The 17,043-nt window shown below is 34.2% G+C and overlaps 1 protein-coding gene across 1 annotated transcript in view; it reads right to left on the reverse strand.

Annotated features, from left to right (window-relative positions):
- Window positions 1–17,043, reverse strand: part of LOC110507325 (beta-1,3-glucosyltransferase) — a 186,150-nt gene that overhangs the window by 57,571 nt on the left and 111,536 nt on the right. The gene's annotated exons all lie outside the window — the stretch shown is intronic.

A 17,043-nucleotide genomic window follows, 5' to 3' on the forward strand; every position in this document is an offset into this window, starting at 1 on the left:
ATAATTAACAGCTCTCTTAAATTCCCACACAACACATTCCCTTTCGAAAGATATTCTAGGGTAATTAACAGCTCTCTTAAATTCCCACACAACACATTCCCTTTCTAAAAATATGCTAGGGATAATTAATAGCTCTCTTAAATTCCAACACAACACATTCCTTTTCTAAAGATATTCTAAGGATAATTAACAGCTCTCTTAAATTCCTACACAATACATTCCCTTTCTAACGATATTCCAGGGATAATCAACAGATATCTTAAATTTCAACACAACACATTCCCTTTCGAAAGATATTCTAGGGTAATAACAGCTATCTTAAATTCCAACACAACACAATCCCTTTCTAAAGATATTCAAGGGATAATTAACAGCTCTCTTATATTCCCACACAACACATTCCCTTTCTAAAGATATTCTTGGGATAATTAACAGCTCTCTTAAATTCCTACACAATACATTCCCTTTCTAACGATATTCCAGGGATAATCAACAGCTCTCTTAAATTCCAACACAGCACATTCCCTTTCGAAAGATATTCTAGGATAATTGACAGCTCTCTTAAATTCCAACACAACACATTCCCTTTCTAAATATATTCTTGGGATAATTAACAGCTCTCTTAAATTCCTACACAATACATTCCCTTTCTAACGATATTCTAGGGATAATCAACAACTCTCTTAAATTCCAACACAACACATTCCCTTTCGAAAGATATTCTAGGGTAATTAACAGCTCTCTTAAATTCCAACAAGACACATTCCCATTCTAAAGATATTCTAGGGATAATTAACAGCTCTCTTACATTCCCACACAACACATTCCCTTTCTAAAGATATTCTAGGGTAATTAACAGCTCTATTAAATTCCCACACAACACATTCCCTTTCTAAAGATATTCTAGGGATAATTAACAGCTCTCCTAAATTCCAACACAACACATTCCTTTCTAAAGATATTCTAGGGTAATTAACAGCTCCCTTAAATTCCCACACAACACATTCCTTTCTAAAGATATTCTAGGGATAATTAACAGCTCTCCTAAATTCCAACACAACAAATTCCCTTTCTAAAGATATTCTAGGGATAATTAACAGCTCTGTTGAATTCCCACACAATACATTCCCTTTCTAAAGATATTATAGGGAAAATTAACAGCTCTCTTAAATTCCGACGCAACACATTCCCTTTCTAAAGATATTCTTGGGATAATTAACAGCTCTCTTAAATTCCCACACAATACATTCCCTTTCTAACGAAATTCCAGGGATAATCAACAGCTCTCTTAAATTCCCACACAACACATTCCCTTTCGAAAGATATTCTAGGGTAATTAACAGCTCTCTTAAATTCCAACACAACACAATCCCTTTCTAAATATATTCTAGGGATAATTAACAGCTCTCCTAAATTCCCACACAACACATTCCCTTTCTAAAGATATTCTTGGGATAATTAACAGCTCTCTTAAATTCCCACACAACACATTCCCTTTCTAAACATATTCTAGGGATAATTAACAGCTCTCTTAAATTCCCACACAACACATTCCCTTTCGAAAGATATTCCAGGGTAATTAACAGCTCTCTTAAATTCCCACACAACACATTCCCTTTCTAAAAATATGCTAGGGATAATTAAGAGCTCTCTTAAATTCCAACACAACACTTTCCCTTTCTAAAGATATTCTAAGGATAATTAACAGCTCTCTTACATTCCCACGCAACACATTCCCTTTCTAAAGATATTCTTGGGATAATTAACAGCTCTCTTAAATTCCTACACAATACATTCCCTTTCTAACGATATTCCAGGGATAATCAACAGCTCTCTTAAATTTCAACACAACACATTCCCTTTCGAAAGATATTCTAGGGTAATTAACAGCTCTCTTACATTCCCACACAACACATTCCCTTTCTAAAGATATTCTAGGGATAATTAACAGCTCTCTTAAATTCCCACACAACACATTCCCTTTCTAAAGATATTCTTGGGATAATTAACAGCTCTCTTAAATTCCCACACAACACATTCCCTTTCTAAACATATTCTAGGGATAATTAACAGCTCTCTTAAATTCCCACACAACACATTCCCTTTCTAAACATATTCTAGGGATAATTAACAGCTCTCTTAAATTCCCACACAACACATTCCCTTTCTAAAGATATTCTTGGGATAATTAACAGCTCTCTTAAATTCCTACACAATACATTCCCTTTCTAAGGATATTCCAGGGATAATCAACAGATATCTTAAATTTCAACACAACACATTCCCTTTCGAAAGATATTCTAGGGTAATAACAGCTATCTTAAATTCCAACACAACACAATCCCTTTCTAAAGATATTCAAGGGATAGTTAACAGCTCTCTTATATTCCCACACAACACATTCCCTTTCTAAAGATATTCTTGGGATAATTAACAGCTCTCTTAAATTCCTACACAATACATTCCCTTTCTAACGATATTCCAGGGATAATCAACAGCTCTCTTAAATTCCAACACAGCACATTCCCTTTCGAAATATATTCTAGGATAATTGACAGCTCTCTTAAATTCCAACACAACACATTCCCTTTCTAAAGATATTCTTGGGATAATTAACAGCTCTCTTAAATTCCTACACAATACATTCCCTTTCTAACGATATTCTAGGGATAATCAACAACTCTCTTAAATTCCAACACAACACATTCCCTTTCGAAAGATATTCTAGGGTAATTAACAGCTATCTTAAATTCCAACACAACACAATCCCTTTCTAAAGATATTCAAGGGATAATTAACAGCTCTCTTATATTCCCACACAACACATTCCCTTTCTAAAGATATTCTAGGGATATTTTAACAGCTCTCTTAAATTCACACACAACACATTCCCTTTCTAAAGATATTCTAGGGATAATTAACAGCTCTCTTAAATTCCAACAAGACACATTCCCATTCTAAAGATATTCTAGGGATAATTAACAGCTCTCTTACATTCCCACACAACACATTCCCTTTCTAAAGATATTCTAGGGTAATTAAAAGCTCTATTAAATTCCCACACAACACATTCACTTTCTAAAAATATGCTAGGGATAATTAACAGCTCTCTTAAATTCCTAAACAATACATTCCCTTTCTAAATATATTCCAGGGATAATCAACAGCTCTCTTACATTCCCACACAACACATTCCCCTTCTAAAGATATTCTAGGGATAATTAACAGCTCTCTTAAATTCCCACACAACACATTCCCTTTCTAAAGATATTCTTGGGATAATTAACAGCTCTCTTAAATTCCCACACAACACATTCCCTTTCTAAACATATTCTAGGGATAATTAACAGCTCTCTTAAATTCACACACAACACATTCCCTTTCGAAAGATATTCTAGGGTAATTAACAGCTCTCTTAAATTCCCACAAAACACATTCCCTTTCTAAAAATATGCTAGGGATAATTAAGAGCTCTCTTAAATTCCAACACAACACATTCCTTTTCTAAAGATATTCTAAGGATAATTAACAGCTCTCTTACATTCCCACACAACACATTCCCTTTCTAAAGATATTCTTGGGATAATTAACAGCTCTCTTAAATTCCTACACAATACATTCCCTTTCTAACGATATTCCAGGGATAATCAACAGCTCTCTTAAATTTCAACACAACACATTCCCTTTCGAAAGATATTCTAGGGTAATTAACAGCTATCTTAAATTCCAACACAACACAATCCCTTTCTAAAGATATTCAAGGGATAATTAACAGCTCTCTTATATTCCCACACAACACATTCCCTTTCTAAAGATATTGTAGGGATAATTAACAGCTCTCTTAAATTCCCACACATAACATTCCCTTTCTAAAGATATTCTAGGGATAATTAACAGCTCTCTTAAAATCCAACAAGTTACATTCCCATTCTAAAGATATTCTAGGGATAATTAACAGCTCTCTTACATTCCCACACAACACATTCCCTTTCTAAAGATATTCTAGGGGTATTTTAACAGCTCTCTTAAATTCCAACAGGACACATTCCCATTCTAAAGATATTCTAGGGATAATTAACAGGTCCCTTAAATTCCCACACAACACATTCCTTTCTAAAGATATTCTAGGGATAATTAACAGCTCTCTTAAATTCCAACACAACACATTCCCTTTCTAAAGATATTCTTGGGATAATTAACAGCTCTCTTCAATTCCCACACAATACATTCCCTTTCTAACGATATTACAGGGATAATCAACAGCTCTCTTAAATTCCAACACAACACATTCCCTTTCGAAAGATATTCTAGGGTAATTAACAGCTCTCTTAAATTACAACACAACACAATCCATTTCTAAAGATATTCAAGGAATAATTAACAGCTCTCTTACATTCCCACACAACACATTCCCTTTCTAAATATATTCTTGGGATAATTAACAGCTCTCTTAAATTCCTAAACAATACATTCCCTTTCTAAATATATTCCAGGGATAATCAACAGCTCTCTTACATTCCCACACAACACATTCCCCTTCTAAAGATATTCTAGGGATAATTAACAGCTCTCTTAAATTCCCACACAACACATTCCCTTTCTAAAGATATTCTTGGGATAATTAACAGCTCTCTTAAATTCCCAGACAACACATTCCCTTTCTAAACATATTCTAGGGATAATTAACAGCTCTCTTAAATTCACACACAACACATTCCCTTTCGAAAGATATTCTAGGGTAATTAACAGCTCTCTTAAATTCCCACAAAACACATTCCCTTTCTGAAAATATGCTAGGGATAATTAAGAGCTCTCTTAAATTCCAACACAACACATTCCTTTTCTAAAGATATTCTAAGGATAATTAACAGCTCTCTTACATTCCCACACAACACGTTCCCTTTCTAAAGATATTCTTGGGCTAATTAACAGCTCTCTTAAATTCCTACACAATACATTCCCTTTCTAACGATATTCCAGGGATAATCAACAGCTCTCTTAAATTTCAACACAACACATTCCCTTTCGAAAGATATTCTAGGGTAATTAACAGCTATCTTAAATTCCAACACAACACAATCCCTTTCTAAAGATATTCAAGGGATAATTAACAGCTCTCTTATATTCCAACACAACACATTCCCTTTCTAAAGATATTGTAGGGATAATTAACAGCTCTCTTAAAATCCCACACAACACATTCCCTTTCTAAAGATATTCTTGGGATAATTAACAGCTCTCTTAAATTCCTACACAATACATTCCCTTTCTAACGATATTCCAGGGATAATCAACAGCTCTCTTAAATTTCAACACAACACATTCCCTTTCGAAAGATATTCTAGGGTAATTAACAGCTATCTTAAATTCCAACACAACACAATCCCTTTCTAAAGATATTCAAGGGATAATTAACAGCTCTCTTATATTCCAACACAACACATTCCCTTTCTAAAGATATTTTAGGGATAATTAACAGCTCTCTTAAAATCCCACACAACACATTCCCTTTCTAAAGATATTCTTGGGATAATTAACAGCTCTCTTAAATTCCTACACAATACATTCCCTTTCTAACGATATTCCAGGGATAATCAACAGCTCTCTTAAATTCCAACACAGCACATTCCCTTTCGAAAGATATTCTAGGATAATTGACAGCTCTCTTAAATTCCAACACAACACATTCCCTTTCTAAAGATATTCTTGGGATAATTAACAGCTCTCTTAAATTCCCACACAACACATTCCCTTTCTAAAGATATTCTTGAGATAATTAACAGCTCTCTTAAATTCCAACACAATACATTCCCTTTCGAAAGATATTCTAGGGTAATTAACAGCTATCTTAAATTCCAACACAACACAATCCCTTTCTAAAGATATTCAAGGGATAATTAACAGCTCTCTTATATTCCAACACAACACATTCCCTTTCTAAAGATATTGTAGGGATAATTAACAGCTCTCTTAAAATCCCACACAACACATTCCCTTTCTAAAGATATTCTTGGGATAATTAACAGCTCTCTTAAATTCCTACACAATACATTCCCTTTCTAACGATATTCCAGGGATAATCAACAGCTCTCTTAAATTCCAACACAGCACATTCCCTTTCGAAAGATATTCTAGGATAATTGACAGCTCTCTTAAATTCCAACACAACACATTCCCTTTCTAAAGATATTCTTGGGATAATTAACAGCTCTCTTAAATTCCCACACAACACATTCCCTTTCTAAAGATATTCTTGAGATAATTAACAGCTCTCTTAAATTCCAACACAATACATTCCCTTTCTAACGAAATTCCAGGGATAATCAACAGCTCTCTTAAATTCCAACACAACACATTCCCTTTCGAAAGATATTCTAGGGTAATTAACAGCTCTCTTATATTCCCACACAACACATTCCCTTTCTAAATATATTGTAGGGATAATTAACAGCTCTCTTAAATTCCCACACATAACATTCCCTTTCTAAAGATATTCTAGGGATAATTAACAGCTCTCTTAAAATCCAACAAGTTACATTCCCATTCTAAAGATATTCTAGGGATAATTAACAGCTCTCTTACATTCCCACACAACACATTCCCTTTCTAAAGATATTCTAGGGGTATTTTAACAGCTCTCTTAAATTCCAACAGGACACATTCCCATTCTAAAGATATTCTAGGGATAATTAACAGGTCCCTTAAATTCCCACACAACACATTCCTTTCTAAAGATATTCTAGGGATAATTAACAGCTCTCTTAAATTCCAACACAACACATTCCCTTTCTAAAGATATTCTAGGGTTAATTAACAGCTCTCTTCAATTCCCACACAATACATTCCCTTTCTAACGATATTACAGGGATAATCAACAGCTCTCTTAAATTCCAACACAACACATTCCCTTTCGAAAGATATTCTAGGGTAATTAACAGCTCTCTTAAATTACAACACAACACAATCCATTTCTAAAGATATTCAAGGAATAATTAACAGCTCTCTTAAATTCCCACACAACACATTCCCTTTCTAAACATATTCTAGGGTTAATTAACAACACATTCCCTTTCTAAAGATATTCTAGGGTAATTAACAGCTCTCTTAAATTCCCACACAGTACATTCCCTTTCTAACGAAATTCCAGGGATAATCAACAGCTCTCTTAAATTGCAACACAACACATTCCCTTTCTAAAGATATTCTAGGGATAATTAACAGCTCTCTTAAATTCCCACACAACACATTCCCTTTCTAAAGATATTCTTGGGATAATTAACAGCTCTCTTAAATTCCCACAGAACACATTCCCTTTCTAAACATATTCTAGGGATAATTAACAGCTCTCTTAAATTCCCACACAACACATTCCCTTTCGAAAGATATTCTAGGGTAATTAACAGCTCTCTTAAATTCCCACACAACACATTCCCTTTCTAAAGATATTCTTGGGATAATTAACAGCTCTCTTAAATTCCCACACAACACATTCCCTTTCTAAACATATTCTAGGGATAATTAACAACTCTCTTAAATTCACACACAACACATTCCCTTTCGAAAGATATTCTAGGGTAATTAACAGCTCTCTTAAATTCCCACAAAACACATTCCCTTTCTGAAAATATGCTAGGGATAATTAAGAGCTCTCTTAAATTCCAACACAACACATTCCTTTTCTAAAGATATTCTAAGGATAATTAACAGCTCTCTTACATTCCCACACAACACGTTCCCTTTCTAAAGATATTCTTGGGATAATTAACAGCTCTCTTAAATTCCTACACAATACATTCCCTTTCTAACGATATTCCAGGGATAATCAACAGCTCTCTTAAATTTCAACACAACACATTCCCTTTCGAAAGATATTCTAGGGTAATTAACAGCTATCTTAAATTCCAACACAACACAATCCCTTTCTAAAGATATTCAAGGGATAATTAACAGCTCTCTTATATTCCAACACAACACATTCCCTTTCTAAAGATATTGTAGGGATAATTAACAGCTCTCTTAAAATCCCACACAACACATTCCCTTTCTAAAGATATTCTTGGGATAATTAACAGCTCTCTTAAATTCCTACACAATACATTCCCTTTCTAACGATATTCCAGGGATAATCAACAGCTCTCTTAAATTTCAACACAACACATTCCCTTTCGAAAGATATTCTAGGGTAATTAACAGCTATCTTAAATTCCAACACAACACAATCCCTTTCTAAAGATATTCAAGGGATAATTAACAGCTCTCTTATATTCCAACACAACACATTCCCTTTCTAAAGATATTTTAGGGATAATTAACAGCTCTCTTAAAATCCCACACAACACATTCCCTTTCTAAAGATATTCTTGGGATAATTAACAGCTCTCTTAAATTCCTACACAATACATTCCCTTTCTAACGATATTCCAGGGATAATCAACAGCTCTCTTAAATTCCAACACAGCACATTCCCTTTCGAAAGATATTCTAGGATAATTGACAGCTCTCTTAAATTCCCACACAACACATTCCCTTTCTAAAGATATTCTTGAGATAATTAACAGCTCTCTTAAATTCCAACACAATACATTCCCTTTCGAAAGATATTCTAGGGTAATTAACAGCTATCTTAAATTCCAACACAACACAATCCCTTTCTAAAGATATTCAAGGGATAATTAACAGCTCTCTTATATTCCAACACAACACATTCCCTTTCTAAAGATATTGTAGGGATAATTAACAGCTCTCTTAAAATCCCACACAACACATTCCCTTTCTAAAGATATTCTTGGGATAATTAACAGCTCTCTTAAATTCCTACACAATACATTCCCTTTCTAACGATATTCCAGGGATAATCAACAGCTCTCTTAAATTCCAACACAGCACATTCCCTTTCGAAAGATATTCTAGGATAATTGACAGCTCTCTTAAATTCCAACACAACACATTCCCTTTCTAAAGATATTCTTGGGATAATTAACAGCTCTCTTAAATTCCCACACAACACATTCCCTTTCTAAAGATATTCTTGAGATAATTAACAGCTCTCTTAAATTCCAACACAATACATTCCCTTTCTAACGAAATTCCAGGGATAATCAACAGCTCTCTTAAATTCCAACACAACACATTCCCTTTCGAAAGATATTCTAGGGTAATTAACAGCTCTCTTATATTCCCACACAACACATTCCCTTTCTAAATATATTGTAGGGATAATTAACAGCTCTCTTAAATTCCCACACATAACATTCCCTTTCTAAAGATATTCTAGGGATAATTAACAGCTCTCTTAAAATCCAACAAGTTACATTCCCATTCTAAAGATATTCTAGGGATAATTAACAGCTCTCTTACATTCCCACACAACACATTCCCTTTCTAAAGATATTCTAGGGGTATTTTAACAGCTCTCTTAAATTCCAACAGGACACATTCCCATTCTAAAGATATTCTAGGGATAATTAACAGGTCCCTTAAATTCCCACACAACACATTCCTTTCTAAAGATATTCTAGGGATAATTAACAGCTCTCTTAAATTCCAACACAACACATTCCCTTTCTAAAGATATTCTAGGGTTAATTAACAGCTCTCTTCAATTCCCACACAATACATTCCCTTTCTAACGATATTACAGGGATAATCAACAGCTCTCTTAAATTTCAACACAACACATTCCCTTTCGAAAGATATTCTAGGGTAATTCACAGCTCTCTTAAATTACAACACAACACAATCCATTTCTAAAGATATTCAAGGAATAATTAACAGCTCTCTTAAATTCCCACACAACACATTCCCTTTCTAAACATATTCTAGGGTTAATTAACAACACATTCCCTTTCTAAAGATATTCTAGGGTAATTAACAGCTCTCTTAAATTCCCACACAGTACATTCCCTTTCTAACGAAATTCCAGGGATAATCAACAGCTCTCTTAAATTGCAACACAACACATTCCCTTTCTAAAGATATTCTAGGGATAATTAACAGCTCTCTTAAATTCCCACACAACACATTCCCTTTCTAAAGATATTCTTGGGATAATTAACAGCTCTCTTAAATTCCCACAGAACACATTCCCTTTCTAAACATATTCTAGGGATAATTAACAGCTCTCTTAAATTCCCACACAACACATTCCCTTTCGAAAGATATTCTAGGGTAATTAACAGCTCTCTTAAATTCCCACACAACACATTCCCTTTCTAAAAATATGCTAGGGATAATTAATAGCTCTCTTAAATTCCAACACAACACATTCCTTTTCTAAAGATATTCTAGGGATAATTAACAGCTCTCTCAAATTCCTACATAATACATTCCCTTTCTAACGATATTCCAGGGATAATCAACAGATATCTTAAATTTCAACACAACACATTCCCTTTCGAAAGATATTCTAGGGTAATAACAGCTATCTTAAATTCCAACACAACATAATCCCTTTCTAAAGATATTCAAGGGATAATTAACAGCTCTCTTATATTCCCACACAACACATTCCCTTTCTAAAGATATTCTTGGGATAATTAACAGCTCTCTTAAATTCCTACACAATACATTCCCTTTCTAACGATATTCCAGGGATAATCAACAGCTCTCTTAAATTCCAACACAGCACATTCCCTTTCGAAAGATATTCTAGGATAATTGACAGCTCTCTTAAATTCCAACACAACACATTCCCTTTCTAAAGATATTCTTGGGATAATTAACAGTTCTCTTAAATTCCTACACAATACATTCCCTTTCTAACGATATTCTAGGGATAATCAACAACTCTCTTAAATTCCAACACAACACATTCCCTTTCGAAAGATATTCTCTTAAATTCCAACAAGACACATTCCCATTCTAAAGATATTCTAGGGATAATTAACAGCTCTCTTACATTCCCACACAACACATTCCCTTTCTAAAGATATTCTAGGGTAATTAACAGCTCTATTAAATTCCCACACAATACATTCCATTTCTAACGAAATTCCAGGGATAATCAACAGCTCTCTTAAATTCCAACACAACACATTCCCTTTCGAAAGATATTCTAGGGTAATTAACAGCTCTCTTAAATTCCAACACAACACAATCCCTTTCTAAATATATTCTAGGGATAATTAACAGCTCTCCTAAATTCCCACACAACACATTCCCTTTCTAAAGATATTCTTGGGATAATTAACAGCTCTCTTAAATTCCCACACAACACATTCCCTTTCTAAACATATTCTAGGGATAATTAACAGCTCTCTTAAATTCCCACACAACACATTCCCTTTCGAAAGATATTCCAGGGTAATTAACAGCTCTCTTAAATTCCCACACAACACATTCCCTTTCTAAAAATATGCTAGGGATAATTAAGAGCTCTCTTAAATTCCAACACAACACTTTCCTTTTCTAAAGATATTCTAAGGATAATTAACAGCTCTCTTAAATTTCAACACAACACATTCCCTTTCGAAAGATATTCTAGGGTAATTAACAGCTCTCTTACATTCCCACACAACACATTCCCTTTCTAAAGATATTCTAGGGATAATTAACAGCTCTCTTAAATTCCCACACAACACATTCCCTTTCTAAAGATATTCTAGGGATAATTAACAGCTCTCTTACATTCCCACACAACACATTCCCTTTCTAAAGATATTCTAGGGTAATTAACAGCTCTATTAAATTCCCACACAATACATTCCATTTCTAACGAAATTCCAGGGATAATCAACAGCTCTCTTAAATTCCAACACAACACATTCCCTTTCGAAAGATATTCTAGGGTAATTAACAGCTCTCTTAAATTCCAACACAACACAATCCCTTTCTAAATATATTCTAGGGATAATTAACAGCTCTCCTAAATTCCCACACAACACATTCCCTTTCTAAAGATATTCTTGGGATAATTAACAGCTCTCTTAAATTCCCACACAACACATTCCCTTTCTAAACATATTCTAGGGATAATTAACAGCTCTCTTAAATTCCCACACAACACATTCCCTTTCGAAAGATATTCCAGGGTAATTAACAGCTCTCTTAAATTCCCACACAACACATTCCCTTTCTAAAAATATGCTAGGGATAATTAAGAGCTCTCTTAAATTCCAACACAACACTTTCCTTTTCTAAAGATATTCTAAGGATAATTAACAGCTCTCTTAAATTTCAACACAACACATTCCCTTTCGAAAGATATTCTAGGGTAATTAACAGCTCTCTTACATTCCCACACAACACATTCCCTTTCTAAAGATATTCTAGGGATAATTAACAGCTCTCTTAAATTCCCACACAACACATTCCCTTTCTAAAGATATTCTTGGGATAATTAACAGCTCTCTTAAATTCCCACACAACACATTCCCTTTCTAAACATATTCTAGGGATAATTAACAGCTCTCTTAAATTCCCACACAACACATTCCCTTTCGAAAGATATTCTAGGGTAATTAACAGCTCTCTTAAATTCCCACACAACACATTCCCTTTCTAAATATATTCTTGGGATAATTAACAGCTCTCTTAAATTCCTACACAATACATTCCTTTCTAACGATATTCCAGGGATAATCAACAGCTCTTTTACATTCCCACACAACACATTCCCTTTCTAAACATATTCTAGGGATAATTAACAGCTCTCTTAAATTCCCACACAACACATTCCCTTTCTAAAAATATGCTAGGGATAATTAAGAGCTCTCTTAAATTCCAACACAACACATTCCCTTTCTAAAGATATTCTTGGGATAATTAACAGCTCTCTTAAATTCCTACACAATACATTCTCTTTCTAACGATATTCCAGGGATAATCAACAGCTCTCTTAAATTCCAACACAGCACATAACCTTTCGAAAGATATTCTAGGATAATTGACAGCTCTCTTAAATTCCAACACAACACATTCCCTTTCTAAAGATATTCAAGGGATAATTAACAGCTCTCTTATATTCCCACACAACACATTCCCTTTCTAAAGATATTGTAGGGATAATTAACAGCTCTCTTAAATTCCCACACATAACATTCCCTTTCTAAATATATTCTAGGGATAATTAACTGCTCTCTTCAATTCCAACAAGACACATTCCCATTCTAAAGATATTCTAGGGATAATTAACAGCTCTCTTACATTCCCACACAACACATTCCCTTTCTAAAGATATTCTAGGGGTAATTAACAGCTCTCTTAAATTCCCACACAACACATTCCCTTTCTAAAGATATTCTTGGGATAATTAACAGCTCTCTTAAATTCCCACACAACACATTCCCTTTCTAAAGAAATTCTTGGGATAATTAACAGCTCTCTTAAATTCCCACACAACACATTCCCTTTCTAAACATATTCTAGGGATAATTAACAGCTCTCTTAAATTCCCACACAACACATTCCCTTTCTAAACATATTCTAGGGATAATTAACAGCTCTCTTACATTCCCACACAACACATTCCCTTTCTAAACATATTCTAGGGATAATTAACAGCTCTCTTACATTCCCACACAACACATTCCCTTTCTAAAGATATTCTAGGGATATTTTAACAGCTCTCTTAAATTCCCACACAACACATTCCCTTTCTAAACATATTCTAGGGATAATTAACAGCTCTCTTACATTCCCACACAACACATTCCCTTTCTAAAGATATTCTAGGGATATTTTAACAGCTCTCTTAAACTCCCACACAACACATTCCCTTTCTAAAGATATTCTAGGGATAATTAACAGCTCTGTTGAATTCCCACACAATACATTCCCTTTCTAAAGATATTCTAGGGAAAATTAACAGCTCTCTTAAATTCCGACGCAACACATTCCCTTTCTAAAGATATTCTTGGGATAATTAACAGCTCTCTTAAATTCCCACACAATACATTCCCTTTCTAACGAAATTCCAGGGATAATCAACAGCTCTCTTAAATTCCAACACAACACATTCCCTTTCGAAAGATATTCTATGGTAATTAACAGCTCTCTTAAATTCCAACACAACACAATCCCTTTCTAAATATATTCTAGGGATAATTAACAGCTCTCCTAAATTCCCACACAACACATTCCCTTTCTAAAGATATTCTTGGGATAATTAACAGCTCTCTTAAATTCCCACACAACACATTCCCTTTCTAAACATATTCTAGGGATAATTAACAGCTCTCTTAAATTCCCACACAACACATTCCTTTTCGAAAGATATTCCAGGGTAATTAACAGCTCTCTTAAATTCCCACACAACACATTCCCTTTCTAAAAATATGCTAGGGATAATTAAGAGCTCTCTTAAATTCCAACACAACACTTTCCTTTTCTAAAGATATTCTAAGGATAATTAACAGCTCTCTTACATTCCCACGCAACACATTCCCTTTCTAAAGATATTCTTGGGATAATTAACAGCTCTCTTAAATTCCCACACAACACATTCCCTTTCGAAAGATATTCTAGGGTAATTAACAGCTCTCTTAAATTCCCACACAACACATTCCCTTTCTAAAGATATTCTAGGGATATTTTAACAGCTCTCTTAAATTCCCACACAACACATTCCCTTTCTAAACATATTCTAGGGATAATTAACAGCTCTCTTACATTCCCACACAACACATTCCCTTTCTAAAGATATTCTAGGGATATTTTAACAGCTCTCTTAAACTCCCACACAACACATTCCCTTTCTAAAGATATTCTAGGGATAATTAACAGCTCTGTTGAATTCCCACACAATACATTCCCTTTCTAAAGATATTCTAGGGAAAATTAACAGCTCTCTTAAATTCCGACGCAACACATTCCCTTTCTAAAGATATTCTTGGGATAATTAACAGCTCTCTTAAATTCCCACACAATACATTCCCTTTCTAACGAAATTCCAGGGATAATCAACAGCTCTCTTAAATTCCAACACAACACATTCCCTTTCGAAAGATATTCTAGGGTAATTAACAGCTCTCTTAAATTCCAACACAACACAATCCCTTTCTAAATATATTCTAGGGATAATTAACAGCTCTCCTAAATTCCCACACAACACATTCCCTTTCTAAAGATATTCTTGGGATAATTAACAGCTCTCTTAAATTCCCACACAACACATTCCCTTTCTAAACATATTCTAGGGATAATTAACAGCTCTCTTAAATTCCCACACAACACATTCCTTTTCGAAAGATATTCCAGGGATAATCAACAGCTCTCTTAAATTCCAACACAGCACATAACCTTTCGAAAGATATTCTAGGATAATTGACAGCTCTCTTAAATTCCAACACAACACATTCCCTTTCTAAAGATATTCAAGGGATAATTAACAGCTCTCTTATATTCCCACACAACACATTCCCTTTCTAAAGATATTGTAGGGATAATTAACAGCTCTCTTAAATTCCCACACATAACATTCCCTTTCTAAATATATTCTAGGGATAATTAACTGCTCTCTTCAATTCCAACAAGACACATTCCCATTCTAAAGATATTCTAGGGATAATTAACAGCTCTCTTACATTCCCACACAACACATTCCCTTTCTAAAGATATTCTAGGGGTAATTAACAGCTCTCTTAAATTCCCACACAACACATTCCCTTTCTAAAGATATTCTTGGGATAATTAACAGCTCTCTTAAATTCCCACACAACACATTCCCTTTCTAAAGAAATTCTTGGGATAATTAACAGCTCTCTTAAATTCCCACACAACACATTCCCTTTCTAAACATATTCTAGGGATAATTAACAGCTCTCTTAAATTCCCACACAACACATTCCCTTTCTAAACATATTCTAGGGATAATTAACAGCTCTCTTACATTCCCACACAACACATTCCCTTTCTAAACATATTCTAGGGATAATTAACAGCTCTCTTACATTCCCACACAACACATTCCCTTTCTAAAGATATTCTAGGGATATTTTAACAGCTCTCTTAAATTCCCACACAACACATTCCCTTTCTAAACATATTCTAGGGATAATTAACAGCTCTCTTACATTCCCACACAACACATTCCCTTTCTAAAGATATTCTAGGGATATTTTAACAGCTCTCTTAAACTCCCACACAACACATTCCCTTTCTAAAGATATTCTAGGGATAATTAACAGCTCTGTTGAATTCCCACACAATACATTCCCTTTCTAAAGATATTCTAGGGAAAATTAACAGCTCTCTTAAATTCCGACGCAACACATTCCCTTTCTAAAGATATTCTTGGGATAATTAACAGCTCTCTTAAATTCCCACACAATACATTCCCTTTCTAACGAAATTCCAGGGATAATCAACAGCTCTCTTAAATTCCAACACAACACATTCCCTTTCGAAAGATATTCTATGGTAATTAACAGCTCTCTTAAATTCCAACACAACACAATCCCTTTCTAAATATATTCTAGGGATAATTAACAGCTCTCCTAAATTCCCACACAACACATTCCCTTTCTAAAGATATTCTTGGGATAATTAACAGCTCTCTTAAATTCCCACACAACACATTCCCTTTCTAAACATATTCTAGGGATAATTAACAGCTCTCTTAAATTCCCACACAACACATTCCTTTTCGAAAGATATTCCAGGGTAATTAACAGCTCTCTTAAATTCCCACACAACACATTCCCTTTCTAAAAATATGCTAGGGATAATTAAGAGCTCTCTTAAATTCCAACACAACACTTTCCTTTTCTAAAGATATTCTAAGGATAATTAACAGCTCTCTTACATTCCCACGCAACACATTCCCTTTCTAAAGATATTCTTGGGATAATTAACAGCTCTCTTAAATTCCCACACAACACATTCCCTTTCGAAAGATATTCTAGGGTAATTAACAGCTCTCTTAAATTCCCACACAACACATTCCCTTTCTAAAGATATTCTAGGGATATTTTAACAGCTCTCTTAAATTCCCACACAACACATTCCCTTTCTAAACATATTCTAGGGATAATTAACAGCTCTCTTACATTCCCACACAACACATTCCCTTTCTAAAGATATTCTAGGGATATTTTAACAGCTCTC

This window comes from Oncorhynchus mykiss, chromosome 27 (assembly GCF_057628025.1).
Source record: "Oncorhynchus mykiss isolate SJ-2025 chromosome 27, ASM5762802v1, whole genome shotgun sequence".
Taxonomy (NCBI): domain Eukaryota; kingdom Metazoa; phylum Chordata; class Actinopteri; order Salmoniformes; family Salmonidae; genus Oncorhynchus; species Oncorhynchus mykiss.